Source organism: Leptonychotes weddellii, chromosome 12 (genome assembly GCF_054177405.1).
Source record: "Leptonychotes weddellii isolate Sample4059 chromosome 12, ASM5417740v2, whole genome shotgun sequence".
NCBI classification, from domain to species: Eukaryota; Metazoa; Chordata; class Mammalia; order Carnivora; family Phocidae; genus Leptonychotes; species Leptonychotes weddellii.
The window spans coordinates 79572238-79590328 of NC_138380.1; the positions used below are offsets into that span (position 1 = coordinate 79572238).

Genomic DNA, 18091 nt, shown 5'->3' on the forward strand with positions numbered 1-18091 from the left:
CAGCGGGGAGTCTGCTTCTCCCTCTCCCTCTGCTCCTCCCCCCTGCTTGTGCTCTCTCTTTCTCATGTAAATAAATAAAAAATCTTTTAAAAAAACTCTTAGAAAAATGTAAAAATCACTCCAAATTTATTTAAATTGTGCAATAGATTAACTCAGTGGGCCCAGTGAATTAATCTCAAAATAATTAAAGTCTTTTTAAATTAAATTTTAGGGCGCCTGGGTGGCTCAGTTGGTTAAGCGACTGCCTTCGGCTCAGGTCGTGGTCCTGGAGTCCTGGGATCGAGTCCCGCATCGGGCTCCCTGTTCGGCGGGGGGTCTGCTTCTCCCTCTGACCCTCCCCCCTCTCATGCTCTCTCTATCTCATTCTCTCTCTCAAATAAATAAATAAAATCTTTAAAAAAAAAATAAAAAAAAATAAATAAATTAAATTTTAATTTTTAAAATAATTTTTGATTTACAGAAAAGTTGCAAAGTTCCTATGTATACTTCACCCAGCTTCCCCTAATGTTACATCTTCTATTACCAAGAGACACGTGTCAAAAAAGGGAAAGTAACATTGGTGTATTAATATTAACTAAGCTACAGAAATTTTCAAACCTCACCAGTTGTCCACTAATGTTTTTTTACTGCTTCAGGATCCGATCTGTGATACCACATTTAAACTATTGAGATCTTTGTTGAAGGTGTGTTTGGGAATGGAGGGAAATGAATAAGACAAAATCATTTTCCATTCTGTTGAAGACTGAACAAAATGCCTGAGGATTCAGTACATGGCAAATTGCTTTGACTCTGGTAGGCCCCTGCTCAGGGGCTACCTGGGTGTTAGCACCTTGCTTGTCTCCCTTCCGTGTCCGGTTCCCAACAGGTGGCGGTGACACCCTGTGGCATATGATTGAGTGATCCATGTGCCGAAAGCCTGGTGTCTGCTCTCATAGCCCTAGGCCCCATCACCCGTTGCACTAAATGTAAGTTTTTGGAGCGCAAGAGAGCCCTCTTGCTGCTGGGAAGTCCATTAGAGCAGTGGTTACAATTTAGTGGTCAATAACAGGGCTGTGTTGTTAGACTCCCCGGTTTAAACCCTGCTTCTACTTTGTGACTTTCAGCAAGGACTTTAGCCTTTAAGTTTCACTTTTCTCATCCCCATTTCGCAGAGAGGAAATGAGAGTTGTAGTGAGGTTTAAATTGTGTAATTTTCAGAGATCGTAAGGAAGAGGGCCCCTACAGAGTAAGTACTTAGTAAATGTTACCTGCTATTATCACTGTGTTCCAGAAACCGTGGGTGGCCCAATCTCCCAATTGGGTGGTCAAGAAGTAACCAAGACTCAATGTTGGAGCAAAAGCATAAGGAAATCAAACTTTTATTTATTGTCCAGAAGAGGATGAGAGTTCTAAGGAAGACTATTCCATTGATAAAAGGAAGGAAATATGAAACTTGGTAATAGGATTCTAGAAAGCAAAGAAAATGAAAATTTTCACTACTGCAAATCAGGTGGGGCAAAGGTCACGCTAATCCTCTTTGTGTGGGTCCAATTTTAATCTATTTGTGGCTGAAGTGAGCACAGTTCTCATCACCATCTTAAGCTTAGCTCACATTTAAGCAATGAATAAACAGGAAAAATGTCCTAATTTGTAGAGATTAATTTTATAGTGACCATCAGGAATACTTCAGTTAGATTTCTACAGAAAAAGGCATATTGTATAACTTTTATAATAAACATAACTCGGAATTTGCATGGTGTTTGGCATTTTTCAGAGACCTTTCATACTCCCCTTTTCATGTGACTCTTGAACTAAGGGAGGGTGTAGGAATTATGATATATATTTTGTTGAGATAGAAGCTCAGAGGGATGAAAGCATATCAGAAAGGGCCTCATAGCAGAAGCGATGCCGCGTCAAAGCTTGAGGGATGTGAAGGGGGTTCTCCAGGTAGATGGGAGGGGGGTCCAGATGGAAGTGCAGCAGAAGGTAGGGAATGGTGAGAGAGGAGAGGGGAGTTCTTTTTGAGACCAAACACCTCAATACATCTGATGCTTTGACTAAGGGGAGCAATGTAGAGGCAGGGCTTTCTGTGCCAGGCTAGGAGTTCAGACTTCATTCTCTGCAGTGAGTTGCTTTGAGGCAAAGGACAGTAACACGATTAGGTTTCAGTTTAGGAATATCACTATGGCAGTAGTATAAAAGATAAACTCAAGAGGAAGTTAGTGGGGAGGTTCAAGAGAGCTGATATATTCTAAACCCGTTGGTCATGGGATCTCAGGTCCCAGATGGGTGACAATGAGCAGAAGCAACCAGCCAGTTTAGCACCAGCAGCAGAATACTGCCTGCAATGAAAGCATGAGATTTAGGGGCAGAAACCACTCGTTCCTGCTCTGGCTTTATCAGACTTGGAAATTTTCCTGATGCATTGCCATTTAATTTCCTTTTGCTTACCTCTCTGTGTAATGAGAGTGCAGTATTTGGTTTTTGTTTTTTTTTTTTTTTAAAGATTTTATTTATTTATTTGAGAGAGAGAGAATGAGAGAGAGCACATGAGACAGGGGAGGGTCAGAGGGAGAAGCAGACTCCCTGCCGAGCAGGGAGCCCAATGCGGGACTCGATCCAGGGACTCGATCCAGGGACTCCAGGGACTCCAGGATCATGACCTGAGCCGAAGGCAGTCGCTCAACCAACTGAGCCACCCAGGCGCCCCAAGAGAGAGAGTGCAGTATTTGTATAGTATCAACTTAAGTATGTTAAATAACATCGATGGAGTACTTCCAACAACAAATCAGGACTTGGGAATGAAGACAAATGTGAAAATATCTTAGGCTGGTCCCAGAATCCTACCCAGGATAGAGGGTTCAGCAGGCTGCCTAAGCTATGTTGCAGGGTGGATATGGAGAGTTTAGAATCCAATTTTGAGCTGTTTCTATCATAAGTAATGATTCCAGGGACTTCCACGTTTTATTGTCTCCCTGGAAAGTAGAGTGGCCCCACAGAGTTATACAGATATTTCAAGTTTAATATTGTATTACACCCAGGGATCTCTCTTGAAACCTGGTAGGAAACAAAATAAAATGTCCACTAGGTTTGTATGGATAACCATCTCAATTTGTTTATTCTACTTGCAAGTGCAGAGAATTGACTTCCTGCCAGAGAGAGAACAGGGTGTGATAGATCTGGGACAGTAAACTGAGCAGACGAAGTGCTTTGTTTTTAGCATGCTGGACAGGATCGCCCCAGGACCTGAACTTTTTATATCTAACATAGGAAACCCAAAGAAATGCCCTTCCCTCCTGAATCTGGTCCTGTGGATTTTGTCAGGACCTCCATGATCTTTTGAGTGCCTTTGTAGCACTTATTAAGAGAGAACAGGCTACCACAGGGGACCACTTTCAAAGCTGATCCGTCACATGCCCAGGAGGTCTGTAATCTTATCAACAAACAAATCAATTTCCTAACATGATATGAAGAGGGTAAAGAGAGAAATCCCTGAGTAGAAGCTGGCCAGGGAAATTCTGATGCTGACAAAATTTTGGCAGTGGAAGTTTGTTTACAATTTCTCTTGGAGGCAGAAGAAAGTATTTTATGCAGTAGCATGGTTTCTAGAAAGTTAACTGTAAATGTAATTTTTGCAAGTGGAATTTTACTTTAAATGCACTTCAGGAGTTAGCCGTTTAAAGGATTCTTTTGGAGAACCTCTTGTGATCATTCTTTATCCTTCATAGGTTTGTATTTTTTATACTCTTTGCCCATCCCATTTTTCTAAAGCAAGAATTATTTGTCATTGTCTTACAAGCTAAATAAATTGGTCTTGGCTTTCTGAAACAACTTCTTTGGTCTTTTCTTTTTTCCCCCTTTTTTATTTTATTTTTTTTAAAGGTTTTTTAATTTATTCATTCGAGACACAGAGATACAGAGAGAGAGAGAGAATGTGAGCAGGGGGATAAGCAGAGGGAGGGGGAGAAGCAGGCCCCCCGCTGAGCAGGGAGCCCGATGCGGGGCTCGATCCCAGGACCCTGGGATCATGACCTGAGCCAAAGGCAGACGCTTAACCATGTGAGCCACCCAGGTGCCCTCTTTCCCCCCTTTTTAGATAAAAACAAGGTTTTTTGTTTGTGTTTAAAATCCTCCATTTTCTTATTTCTTTTCTTCTCTTTTTTTTTCATTTCCTAGAACGACCATATGATAAGAAGCCTAAGAATTTATTGACTTTGACTTTTTATCAAGGCAAAACCCAGAGAGAAGGAGGACAGCCCCAACCACCCCACCACCTGCCTATAGAAATGTACATGTATCCTACTGTCTTGTCACAGGGATCCTGAAATGCCATCCTAATACTTTATCTTATGTTAACAGATTCTCCTTTTATTTTTTAAAAAGATTTTATTTTTAAGTGATCTCTACATCCAATGTGGGACTCGAACCCACAATCCCGAGATTAAGAGTCACACCCTCCACTGACTGAGCCAGCCAGGTGCCCCTAGAGCTTCACATTTTAAAATACCAACACCCTGGAGCATTATTGCATTAAATGGTCTATTACAGCATAACACTTAATGGAAAATTATCTGATTATTTTTCTCCTGGCAATGAGAAAAATGGGAATTTTAATGGGAGTGTAGGAAAAAAGGGGTAATCTTGGAATCTGGGGCACCATCCTAGAAAGAGAGGCTTAACTAAAGGAGAAAGTTCCAGGCTGCCAAGAAGCTGCAGAAGGGATACTGAGTGCCTGGGGAGTATGCTGGAGAAGCTGTTCAGTATCAAAAGAAAGGAAAATGGGAAGCAGAACTAAAGTAAACTTGGATTCCTGCACAATTTAATTTAAGGAAGACTGGATTTTCTTAGCACATTTAACTTCAGTAGTTGCCAACCATTTGAGGAGAAAGGGAGACCTGAATAGAGACCTTTTCTTTCCAATATTTACTGATCACCCATATAGACTAGGCACTTTGCTAAGTGCTCATCATACAAAGTAGAACCGGATATTTTTGTCCTCAGAGAATTTATATTCTTTAAGGAAAGGCCAAAAGCATAAAAAACTAAGGAAAATATATTTTCAAGTTGTAATATGTGCAATGAAGAATACAAAACCTATACTTTTTGTATTTTCTGTCTTCCACTCTACAATTTGACTACCTTGCAAAATCTGTGGTACAACAGAGAGAAGTTGGCAATGATTACCATCTTCATTAATTTACATCAACTACTATTGATTTAGGTCCCATGTAAGACATCCTGTGTAGGACTTCTAGGGATAATCTTATGGCACTCTCAGAACCCTTGGAAAGGCTGTAAACTTAACATTCTAAGCACTGAGGGGCTCCCCAGAGCCAGCTCTAATCATTAAGTAGGTGAGGTGGACCGCTGTCTGTGAGGTTTGATTTTACGATTCATCTTCTGTCTGCTATCCCCAACCTACCAAAATGCCCACCCTTCAGTGGCATCTTCAGAAATTCCAGGGTTGAGAATTCTAATAGAATGGCCTAAGGAGAAGAAAGCAGGGAAAGGTGATTAGTTATGGAGCTGCTGGTGATAAGAAGAAAGAGGCATAAGGAATATACCCAGAGCCCCAGAAAAAAAGGTATTGAGAAAACTGATGGAAAGTGTTCCATGTAGGAGAGTGAACTCATGACACTTCCAGATCAGTAACCCAGGTAAAGAGTAGAGTGGGGAACAGAATTCCTCCTAAACTTTAAGGGTAGAGTGGGGAGCCACTTGAGGTCCCTGCTTGTTCAACTGTTATAGGGGACTATAAATCTATATTATGCTAGGCTGCATGTGCAGTCCTAAACATTCTTTTATGCATGTGATTACTAAAGCCACTACAAGGAGAAGTCAGGCAGATGACTTAAGTTATTTCTCTATTACAAGGATCATTGTAGATAGAATACCGAGGGACAATGTAAAATATGGCTATGCCTTGTCTCTCACTAGTGAAAGAGGTAATAAGAGGAATATGAACTAGAGTAATCAAGTAAAACTGCTATCTTCTTGAGCCTTTTCATGGGCACACATTTTTTTATCTGCCCGGCATCCTTTGGGGGGAACACATCCCCCACCCTCTTTCCAAAGTATTCCTGGTCAGGTTGTTTGGCCCAAGGATGGGTATGTGGTCCAGACTCAGTCAATCATTTTATCTTTCTAGTCACAGTGATTAGTTCCTGAAAGAGCATTTAGCCAGAAGTCTCTCTGGTTATTTACCAGCTATCCAGAAAAATACCCTTTTTCCAGGATCATAGGCAACTCTGGAGGCGTGAGGCAGCCAGAGTCCATCTGGCTGACACATGGAGTCAGCTTGAAGATGAAGCCAAGCAGAGGCAAATGGGATAGGGAGTGAGGGCGGAGAGGTCCTAACCTATACCATATCCACTCTAAGAGATCCTTGTGGGCGTGAAGCTGAGTAGAAGGGCAGGTTTCTACCAGTCTCTACGTATGGGGCAATCAGGTCTCTGACTCACCATAGAACTAGTTGTCCTCGTCAGAAGGGGACATTTCTCCTAGGACATTTATCGTGGAAGGGACTGATGATAGCAAATAACCAGGTGGGACTATTTGCAGTTATTTGCCTTTGGGTAACTTCGAGTTATACCTGTCTGCTCTCTCTGAAGCCTTCCTGTGCACCGCATTCTCCACCCCTCTCCCCAACCCCGCTGCCTTCTGTCAACCTGCATTACCATTCACCTAGGGGAAAAATGAGTGAGGAAGAAATAGCAAGACTGAGATAGCATCCAAACCCAACATAATTAGTCTTCTTGTCTTTCTCAGACATCAGTCTTCAGAATGTTTGAAGGCAGAACTGTGTCTCCCGCTCCTGGATGGTCAAGGTCTTACACAGCACCAGAACTTAGGAAGCATGTCAGTGAACATGAGTGAATCTGGAAGGGCCTCTATTCGTATTTAGCCTGAGAAAGTCATTGCTTTGGATGAAAGCACTGCCTCTCCAAGCATCCTCTTAAAAAATGCAAATACTCAGAGGAAATGTAAGGTACGGCCCTGTTGCCCAGCAATTCTCGTTTTTGGCAGCTATCAGAACAAGGGGAAATACAAACACTGGATTTTAGAGAACAGTCTGAGTATGATAGAAAGGGCACTAATTTGGTTAACTAATTTGGAAAACAGTTTGGCATATCTCCTAAAGTTGAATATTTGTATGCGTATGATCCAACAATTCATTCCAAGGGATGGACCCAAGGGAAACTCATGCAGATTTACAACAGGAGATGTGTGCAAGAATGTTCATTGCTGCACTGATCACAGTGTGAAAACCTGGAAACAGCTCAAATGCCCATCAACAGGAGAGTGGATGGATGAATTGTAATATATTCACAAACTGACTATCACATGGCAATAAAAACAAATGAACTACGCTAATTCACTACAATGTGGATAAATCCTAGAAATGAAACATTAAGTGAAGAAAGCAGATGTCCTAAAAGTATACAATATCATATAATTTGTATAGAGTTGAAAACAATATAAGAATATACTTTATAAGCTTAAATCTTAGTTCATTCAAACACTGCCTGAAATCTTTGGAAGGATTGACAGAAGAGGTAAAACTTGAATCATAAATATAGTTGGATTGACAGAAAATGAGTGATCTGTTCTACTGTGTGATTAAGCATAGACTGAGGCGGGAATATGTTTGGTGACTAAGAAGATAAAAAGATGATACTGTCAAGAGTACAACTAGACGTGAGCTTTCTAAAAGCTGGTATTGTGTGTTATTTATCCTTGTATCCCCGTGGCCTGGCAAGGTCCCTAGAAAAATAGAGTTCAACAACTGTTTGTTAAGTGGATTAAATAAATGAGTAAAAACATAACTTAAAAAATAATATACTTTATAGAACTACATATAGATGCAATAAAACTATGTATTTAAAAAACAAAGGAATTCTAGATGATGGTTGTATTGAGGGGGGACATGAGGGGAGTGGGCTGGGGGACCCCATGGTTAGATGAAAGTTACAGGGGATAGGGAGTGAGGGCGGAGGGCATTAAGAACAACGAAATTAGTAAGTCAAGACAAAACTGGTTTAAAAAGTGCGATTTCTGAGTGATGATGATGAGGGAAAGGTGAAGGGAGACAGGGAAAGTTTCGGGGAGTAATGCTGGGGATGAATTAGCATCGCTACACCAAGAGCTCTGGAGACACAGGGCTGGTAAGTAGGCAGGTGTGTCTGTTCAGCCACATGGGAGGTCTTCAGGGAGGATGTTTCGAGCAATTGTGCCTTAGAGTAGTCCTTGCAAGGGAGGAGGGTGAAGAAAACTGTCAGACTGGGTCTCTCCAATGCAGAGATAACCACCCCTGGGCACCACTTCTGGGCTGCCTCTGTGGCCCATTTTGGTAGCAGTTAGGTAAATCAGATCTCACAGCCTGTGTTTCAGCTGAGGCTGGAAGTGGTGGGAGAAGCCAACATGTCAGGGTATGTGGCTTATCGGCCCAATGCCCAACAGCAGCAAGGGGAAGGTCCTGACTCTCCCAGGCATGACTCTAGCCGGCCCCAGGTGGAGTGAGTTCCTGGGCTATAAGGGTCACTGAGCCAGAGCCGGGGCCGGAGGGTCTAGGCCAGAGAGGCACCAAGGGAAACGAAGAGGAGCATAAAATGTGTCCTGTATGAGCAGCGGCTGGGGAGGTCAGACCCAGCTTTGAACCCCTTTGTGAATTTGGATACATTTCTTAATTTCCCTCGCTCCTCATAGGGAATGTGTGAATGGTGAAAGCTACCACGTTGGGTTGTGAGGATTCGAAAGAGATGATGTATATAATGCAACCATCAGTCTTTGGCACCTCAGAAGGCCTCAAAAAATGGAACTCCCCTTTGTGCTGCCTCATGCCCTGAAGCTTAAGGGAGATAGTACTGGATGGGGGAGCAGGCCCGGCTTCATTATCCTTCTCTTCTCCTCATCCCACCTCACACTTGTCCTGACCCTGGGCAGCCCAAGGGCATTAGGCATCTGTGTTAGAGGGTGTTAGAGGATGAAAGAGAGAAGGCAATTCCCAACATTGATAGTCCTGGCCTGTACCTCTCCCCTGTGCTCTTGGCTTGTGAAGCTTTTGGGTGTAAAGAGGCACCCCAAAGATGGGTATTTCAAGCAGGCAAAGAATTCGCCACCCCCCTTGCAATGATATTCTTTAACTATCTGTCTAATATATACTTTGGTTGGGGACGGAGCTGGCCCCAGCAGGACAGAGGCACCCCTTTTCCAGTGTGTCAGGAGTTGGACCTGGGGACTGGAGGTCACTGATGCAGATCTCCATTCATTTCAGGGATGTGTTAGCTCCTTGATGACTTACTACCTGTTGACCTGGTCATTCTTTTACGAGTCTAGAGCCCCTCAAAGGGTGACTAGACCTCTCGGTAGCTGATGGATGTCATTTTAATCAGGATCCCCTTTCTTTTTGGTCCTTTAAGAACATCCATTTCCTGGTTTGTCGCCTTACCCAGTTATGTGTGAGTGCTGTCATAACACTCGCAGGTTCCTGCGCTTAAATACTCGCCAGGTCCTAAAATAAATGCATACTGCTGTTTTGGCTGGTGAAATGTAGTATTGCGTAAGTGGAGCTTTCGATTTGGCAGATCTGAACAAGAGATTTAAGTTTTCCTTTCTTGTTCTTAATTTGGTGTCTAATTTGGGGGTAAAATGAAATTATATGGGGATCGGAAGAAAGCTCTCCAAAGGGGCCCTCCTTACCATTAGTGCATATTTTATACATGCCCCAACTCCAAGACACACCTCCTCAGGAGCCTTTTCGAGGACAGAGAACATTCCTAATCACTAGATTGCCTCTCTTCCCTTTGAGTTATCCCCGTGTCCTCCACAAACATGTAAAAAATTCTGCAGGAGTGGCACTCCTGCACACTCTTTGCAAATTTTCTTTGGTCCCCATCCAATGTCCACAGATCCAGTTGGCCCCAACTTCTTTCTAGTGGATAGTGGGCAAGGAAGTAGGACATCATCTAAAGACTTCATACCACTGACTGCAAGTATTACTGGAGAAATAACGTTCTGCCTGCTCCCATAGTACCTCTTGGGCCCACAAGAGTGAAGCCTGGAATCCTACAATTAGAATTTCTTTCCTTTGGCTAAATTTTGAATGTTCCTAAAAGAACACTGTATTAGAGGACTGGCATTAAAAGGTGTCCTGAGTCATCTCTATCTTTAATGTGAATGGGGAGCTTGGGTCAGTGGAGGCTCTGAGGACAGCTGGAGGATGGGAGGAGGAAGAGAGGCTGTAATTAGGAAAGCTCAGGGCACAAAGAGAGCTTCCACTTTGATAGGAGCCGTCTAGGGCCTACTTACAGGTGGCAAGTAACATTTTGACATTAAATTCCCTCTCTCTTGCCAGCAGAAGTGCTCCCTGCCTTTAACTTTCAAATTAGAAATGTCTATTTATGGTAGCAATGGAAAACCAGGTACATTAGCAAAGTCAGCAGAGGTTGGAAAACCCCTAGAAAAAATACCAGGAAAGTGTCACCCAAAACCCAATTTATTTTTTAAAAAGTTAAACACTAAAAAAAAAAAAGTGAGAGCCAAGAAAAAAGGCTCCTTGAAAGACAGAAACATGCACTATGATATTTTCTGCCCTCTCTTTTTTTGTCCTGTGATATTAGGCCACCCTTTATGAAGGTCATCGTTTCTGAAAATCAATAACTTTAACTAATTGTTAGGATGTCTCCTGAGGCAATGGGAGATAATATGGTAAGGAAACACTAGGCAGTTGCTGAATCAGAGGAAGGGATCATTCCAGAATGCAATTAAGCCCAGCATGGGTGCCCCCTTTTAATCAGATCCCTCACTCTCTGTGGGGCTCACCCTTTGGCCTAGACTTTATTGAGCCACTGGATTAAAGGCATGAGAGCTGAGTCTCATTTTGTTCCATGTTTAATCTTAGAGAAGCCATTTATTCCTTTTACCAATTTTCAGGACGAGTCCTAGGAAGTGTTAAGAATCGGGTGTGAATCGTGATTACTAATGTTATATGGTTCTTTTGCAGTTTGCAAAGCACATTTATATGCATTGTTGCATTTCGTCTTTCGCACCAGTCCACATCATCATTATAGTATTGTCACAGTTTTGCGCCTGGGGAAACCGAAGCTTGAAGAGATTTTGTGACTGGTCTAAAATCATAGAGAAAGGGATGGTTCTAAACTCAGGTTTTCTCCCCCAAGGACTGTTGTTCCACCATTCACAGTGATTCTGAGGAGATGCCAATTGTCCACCACACTCCTCAATCCTAATTTTATTAATAATAATAGTGGCAATAGTGACTGACACCTGGGATGGTCACATGAAGCCAGGTACATCTCATTTCATCCTCATTCCAATCTATGCTATAGATTTTATAACTTAATTTACAGTTGAGTAAACTGAGGCTTGGAGAGTTTAGGTATGTTATCCCAGGTGCATAGCTAGAAAGTGATAGAGACGGGATTCAAATCAAGGCCTGTTTGATTCCCCAGCTCTTAACCACGCTCGCTACTATGACCCTGCTGTATCCTTTGGCTGCTCTTTCAAGGTTTCCACCCCCTTCCAAATGTCTGATTCAACAGAGCAGAAGCACACAGAGTGCTTGCAAGGTCAGAGAACAGACTACAGGCTATAGGAGGACATGGAATGGACCATGGGTCTTCCAGGACTTATTCCAGTGGGAGACATAACTGACCTGTGGAGCAAAGTTGTAACAACAGATGCTTCAGTCGGGGGGCAGGCATGGAGCTCGTTGGGGGTACAGGGAAAATGGGACTGACCAACCCACACTGAGGCATTAAGTCCCTCCCAAGGGACTCACTATGGATCCTCTAGCCTGAATCATTCACTTTTTAATAGCAGGATGGGGTGCTTAACCCCCAGGCATGCTTTACTAATAACGCCCTATGGCAAGGCAGAAGGGCAGTGTCATCAGCCGGGTGTGAAGGTAGCAGCCCGTTCTGAACACGGCAGCATGGACCCAGGACTGTAAGGCCCCCTGCTTGGTTACAGATGCTCCAGAGCTGAGTAAATCCTAAAAGATAAACTTTGAGGTAAAGGCCATAATACACTTAAGTGCTACTTGGGGTTTGGCTTCGGTTGAAAACAATCAAATGTCCCCAGCCACCTTTTCAAGATATTTAGCTCCTTTCCTCCCTGAACGATCCTGGCAGACGGGTGTGGGAAGTTGGTGAGAGAAGGTCTGGGAACAAGACAATTTGTCCAAATCCATGAAAAGAAACCCTTTGGAGATTTGGAGGAGGTGGGAGAATCCATGTGTCTTCCGTCTTCCACCATTCCCTGGGAAGAAGTAGAGCAATTTTTCTCTCTGTCGAGGCTCATGGGTCTCAGCCCTGGCTACACATTAGCATCAGCTGGGGGACTTTTTCGATCTACCCATGCCTGGGACCTACCACCCCAAAATCTCCGGGGGTGTGGCCTAGGTACTGTAATTTTTATAAGCTCCCCAGAGGATATTACTGCTCTAGAATTCCACAATCAGAAACAAAAGAACTGACACAAGCGTCCAATTAAACTTTCTACCATTCTGGTGCGTTCAGAAGGGAAACAATCATTATAGGTTACTTTTAAAGAGGGGAAGAGAGGCAGAGAGCAGAGAAGCAATTTGTCAGGACAGAGGGCTGGTGAGGGCAGGGGTGAGGTAGGAGGAGCCTCCTTTTCTTTTTGCTCTCACACATCCTTTCTTCTGGTAGTATATTACAATATCAGTAGTCCTGAAGGCTTAGCTTTCTATGTTCCCAGGCAGGAGGTCTCTACTCCTTCCCTGGAGTGACCTTTCCAATGATAACTATACCACTGTTTTAATGTGTTTCCTGGTAAGGAAAACCCACATCTTTCTTTTCTAAACCTCAGCTCTTTGCAAGCCCAAGCTGTGGGTCATGAGACGCCTGCATCTGTTTAGGAGCCAGGGACCAGGTTTAGTGCATTCTGGACAGAGCGGAACACGTGCACATGCAGTGAAAACGCATTCAGACCTACCCTGGTCTCAGCTTTCCATGCAGCTGTAAACCCAGCATGTCTGCTACTGAATCTACAACAGCTAATTCTTTTAGGGCACAGAGCTAAATCTCCCACGGGGCCTGGCCTGGAGCTGCTGCCTGAATTGCTGCCTGCTTAAAGGTGAACTCTTGTTTCTTGATTTAACTGGGTCAGTTCTGTTGTTTATTTCTGCCATTCAGTTTCAGGGCCCAGCTGGCTTCTGCAGGAGGGCAAATGACGGAGGGTGCGGGCTCTAAGTGACTGGGGCAGGTGCTCAGTAACCCCCTGTGAGTATTATTTAATTTTGTTCCTCCCCCAGCCTCATGGTGTATGCATGAGTTGTTATGTGACCGAGTTCTATTTTTAACTGCCAACATGCTCTGTTCCACTGGAATCATGTTCTTTAGACACTGCATTATGCAAGCTGGCTCCAGAGTTTGCCAGGAGTGCTCAACTAAACTGTGACAATTCCCAGCCCTAGTCACTGAAACCCCCACAGTGACGCAAACAGCAGGCTTTCTTGCTGCAGAATAGAGTTGCAGTTGTGTCCGGCGCTACCTGATGAGAAAGCCACGTCTGGCCACTTTGATCAGCTTCTCTCATCTTGTCTCCTGCCTAATCCCAGAATAAATCCTGTGGGTCTTGGGGAGAGGGCATTCACAAGGCTGCTGGTGAAGAAGATGAAACTTGAAACAAATTGTAATGAGGCACAAGCAATGTAATGCTCATTGTAACGTATCTCCTCGGGTTGCAAGCAGGAGAGGAGAAACCGTGGTTTAGGTGGAGGGCATCCTGTGGAGAAGCCGCTGTCATGGAGGTGTTCCGGTTGAGTCCTTCATTATCCTAAAGGGAGTACGTTAGATAAGTCCATTGGTGGGCTCCTGGGTTGTTTTCTCGGGGTAATCAGAGAGAAGTGGCCCTTGAGAGTTGGTTTCTATTGCTTGCCACCAAAGAACCCTGACTGATACTAACATTCTCCCTGCAGAGACTGCTGGCTCTGCCCCTTCTCTAGGTCATCTTGAATAAGCCGGTCCTCCGGTCCTCCAGAAGAAGTCAGAGGGAAAACCCCAGGCTCTGCGCAATTCTCAAAAGCCACAAGGGCCACCTTGTGCACAGCTGCCTCCCCGGCAGAACAGACCTTGAACCTAGTAGGTGCTTAGTAAATGTTTGTGGCCTGAAAGAAGATATGGGGTGGACCAAAGAATTGTTAGGGAAGACTGAGAACCAGTTTCAGGAAAGGAGAAGAATGAAGCATCTCTGGAGGGGTTTAGGTAGCAGGACTGAGGTCCCTGACAGTTTCCTTGGGACATTGCTGCTGAAATGAATGATCTCCAGCTACTCTTATATTTTTGAGTGTATATACCCATGCATCAAAATCGAGAGGGAGAGTGTATTAGAGTTTTCCAGAGAAAAACAGGACAAATAGAATATACACAGAAAGGGGAGAGGGAGAGAGAGGGAGGGGGAAATTATGATAAGGCATTGGCTCACACAATTATGGAGGCTAGCAAGTGCAATCTACAGGGTGGGTTGGAGTTGGAGACCCAGGAAGAGCTGATGTTTCGCTTCAAGGGCCATCAGGCAGAAAGAACTGACGTTGCAGATGAAGCCCAAAGGCAGTCTGCTGGGTAATTCTCCCCTACTCAGGGGAGGGTTGGTCTTTTTGTTAGATTCAGACCTTCAACAGATTGGGCAAGCACCATCCACATACGATTAAAATGTTAATCTTGTCCAAAAATACCTTTGCAGAAACTCCCAGAATAATATTTGACCAAATGGCTGGGCATCCCATAGCCCAGTAGATGCATTAAATTAACCATCACAAAGAGGAGGGGGAAGAGTGGGAGAGCACATCTGGCCTAGTTTGATTCATAGGACCATCCCTTTGGCCAGTAGAAGGCAGGTTGTTTTGCTGGGCAATTCCAGAGACTTTGCACAATGGAGCAGAACTTATTTCCCAAAGGGAAAGTGGGGAGCTATTACCAGGAGAAAGGGGAGTGGATACTGAGAAGCCACAAGACAAACAGCTGGCTCTTCTTTAAGGAATCTTACTTCATCACTTGCTTCTGTGTGGGTTAACAGCAAAACACATCTCTCTGCTTTGACTGCCTCTTTCAGCTCCTCATCTCTGTGTGAAAGGGAGAGCAGCTGGGATGGGGAAAGGATTTCTGTCCCTTTGCTCCTTTACCTCCAGTCATGAGTAGATTCAACTATTTGAGGGTAGACCATCAGCTCCAGACCCTTACTCTTAAAGGTTTGTTCTAATGCTTCAGTGTTCAAATGCTGGGTCTGAAAGGGCTCCCCAAACTGTAAAAGGTGCTCACAAGACAGCTCTGCCCCAGAAGAGTTTGAATCTATTGGATTCTGGGTATTTTCCTTCTTTTCCATTTTTTACCTAATACAGGTGTCATGTAGCTGTGACTGCTGCTAACCCATGCAGTACCTTTGTGGAATTAAAAAGGCACCCATTCCTCGATGTTTTATATCCACTGGTCAGAAATTGTCATAATGGACTGATTTTGTTAGAACATGATGCTGCTATATACCAGAATATTGTCATAATAAGTCTAACATGCATACAGTGTCAATGATGCCTCCCTAGTATGGCACTCTTGTGCAGTGTACAACATGTCCACCCATATATGGCAGGCCTGAATAATCAAGGGAGAGGTAGACCACCAGAGGCCAGGAAAGCACAATTTGTTCAGTGCTTTTGTGAAAGCTGTGTGTTTGTGTGTGTGTGTGTGTGTGCGTACAGGGGTGGGATATTCCTTTTCCTTGGTTTTGACCAATAACTGAACTGCTGATCAGATACAAGATAGAATTATGAATCTAAGACTCCTCTAGCATGGCAAGGACACCATACTCCCCCCAAAAACTGCCTGTAAGGAATTAGGGCCTTCTGCTTTCCTCCCAGGAGGGTTCCTGGGAGACATACATAGCTCAGACCAGACCAGCAGGGAGAGTCCATGGACAGTTATTGCCACTCAAGGGCACATCCTCTGTGATAACCTTTTCAGAGGTTTGTAAACCTGACTTCTGATTAACATGAAGGGACTGACTCATTGCAAATTCCATGGATTCATGGTGGGGTAGACAAGATCAATAGTCCAAAATGAAAACAGGTAAGATAAAAATGAAAGAAATTCTAATGTGGTTCTACTCTCTATATCTTAAAGGATATTACACATATGCCTGAGATAGGCATAGCCCACTTTATGGACCACTGACCTAGAACATGTTACTCCCCCTTACAACACCTGTGCAGACAAGGCTGATTTAAAATCCTGCCCCTGAGCCTGAAGTCATAATTATACTTACAACACAGTGGTCTCTAGGGTGGGGGTTGGCAAGCTATGAACCTCAGGCCATATTCAGGCCTGCTGCCCGTTTTTATAAATAAAGTTTTATTGGGACACAGCCATAACTCACTTGTTTATGTATTGTCCATGGCTGCTTTCATAATCCAATGGCCAGAACTGAGTAACTGCCACAGAGACCATTCTGTCTGCAAAGTCTAAAGTACTTATCCGACCTTTTACGAATATGAAATCCAACCCAGGCTCTGGGCGGTCGGTCAATCTTGGTTCTTTCCTGTTGGAAATGAAGGGTAAAACTGGTTTGCCATCCCTGCTCTAGAGTTAGGCTAGTGTTTGGAGAATAGTTCACTGTGCTAAGGAGGCCGAGTTAGGCCTTGCTTTCTTTCCTGGGTATCTAATCTTTGCTAGCTTCGTTAAAAATCTAATCCATCGGCCACAAGGGCGCAGAGAAGCAAGTGTGGATGAAACGGGTCACCTAAAGCCCACGTCCCGCACAGTATGGTCAGCAGCGTCCACTCCCCCGCCAGTGCCTCCGGGACTTGCCTCCAGGTGGCTGGGTGTGCTTCTGCGCACCGTTAACACCAACAGCCCCCCTAGAGGGCTGCAAAAGAGGTGCACATCACCAAAGGGGCATGGGAATCTGGGTCGAAAGGTTTGAATTCCTCGGGAGGATTTTTCTCTTTTTTTTAATTTCAGGTTTGAAGTGGCAGATGGAGCCGGAACTGAAACGGCTTGTTTCTGCTGGTCCCGACAACTCCCGACTCTAACGACACTCCCTTATCCTTCCTCTTTTGCTTCGGCCCTTGGAAGTAGGAAGGGAGAAAAGGAGTCCGAGCTGCGAAAGGAGGGGAAGAGAAAAGGCGGGCAGAATGACGGGGGAATTATGTTCTGAAATTCTGCAAGTGTTTAAATTCACCGAGGTGGTTGAATTCGAAGCTTGATCAAGTGCCCCCGTCTCCCATCAGGTTCGGGCAACCGTCACAAACGGTGAGCGAGCAGCCCGAGCCCTTCCTGGCGGGCAGAGCGGGGGTCAGGGGGGAACCGGCGGTTGGACCCCCGCCCTCGGCTCGCCGGGGCCCGCCCCCCTCGTGCCAGCGCCGAGTCTGCCCCCCACCCCCAGCTGCGCGCAGGGCCGGCCGGGGAGAGGAAAACGGCCGCCACCGGCTCCGGGCCACGAGGACGCGGTCTGGTCCCGTCGAGCGGGCTGCGGCCGGAAGATGGCAGGCGGCGGCCCTCTCTCGCGGCCCTGTGGCTTCCGCTCGCCGCCTGGCGGCTCAGAAGGCCCGGCGCGTGGCGGGCACCCTGAGGCGCCGGCAGCGGCAAGGCGTCCCCCCCAGCTTCGCGGGGAAGACGCGAGGAGAGCCGGAGCAGACGAGGGAACCCCGGGGCGCTGCGCTTCCCCACGGGGCCTCCGGCGTGCGCACACCTGAGTACCCAGGTCGCGGTCGGGGGGGATGCCCCGCTCCAGCGAGTTCAAGGCTGCCCACCCGCGCTTTTCTTCTTGTCTTCGTTTTTGTTTATCTCTGCACCCCTTTGGTGGGAACTGGTGCTTTCCCGTTCCAGAAGGTTCTGTGGAACTGTTAATCATGCGGCTTTGGCTTTCTAGCCACAGAGGTGGTCCCTGTTGGGAGAGAAAGCTCTTAGATGCCCTGCGTGTGTGTCAAAAAGGCAAAATCCTCATGGCTCTGTGCTGGCGACCATGCGTCAGGGTTGTTGATGTGGCCGGTAACCTCGTGAGACAAGGTGCTGTCTGCCCCGGACGAAGAGCAGGCTTGCTTGCTATAAAAGCAGCGGATCCCCCCCAAGCTCTGTGTACT

General features: G+C 45.2%; 1 long non-coding RNA gene across 1 annotated transcript in view; it reads left to right on the plus strand.

Annotated features, from left to right (window-relative positions):
- The window catches only part of LOC115940551 (uncharacterized), an 18905-nt gene extending 2849 nt beyond the window's left edge, over positions 1 to 16056 (plus strand). The window contains exons 2-3 of the long non-coding RNA XR_014139407.1: positions 4156 to 6967; positions 13940 to 16056. This is a non-coding gene — a long non-coding RNA (uncharacterized LOC115940551). The remainder of the gene's footprint in view (positions 1 to 4155; positions 6968 to 13939) is intronic.
- Positions 16057 to 18091: the final 2035 nt, after the last annotated feature.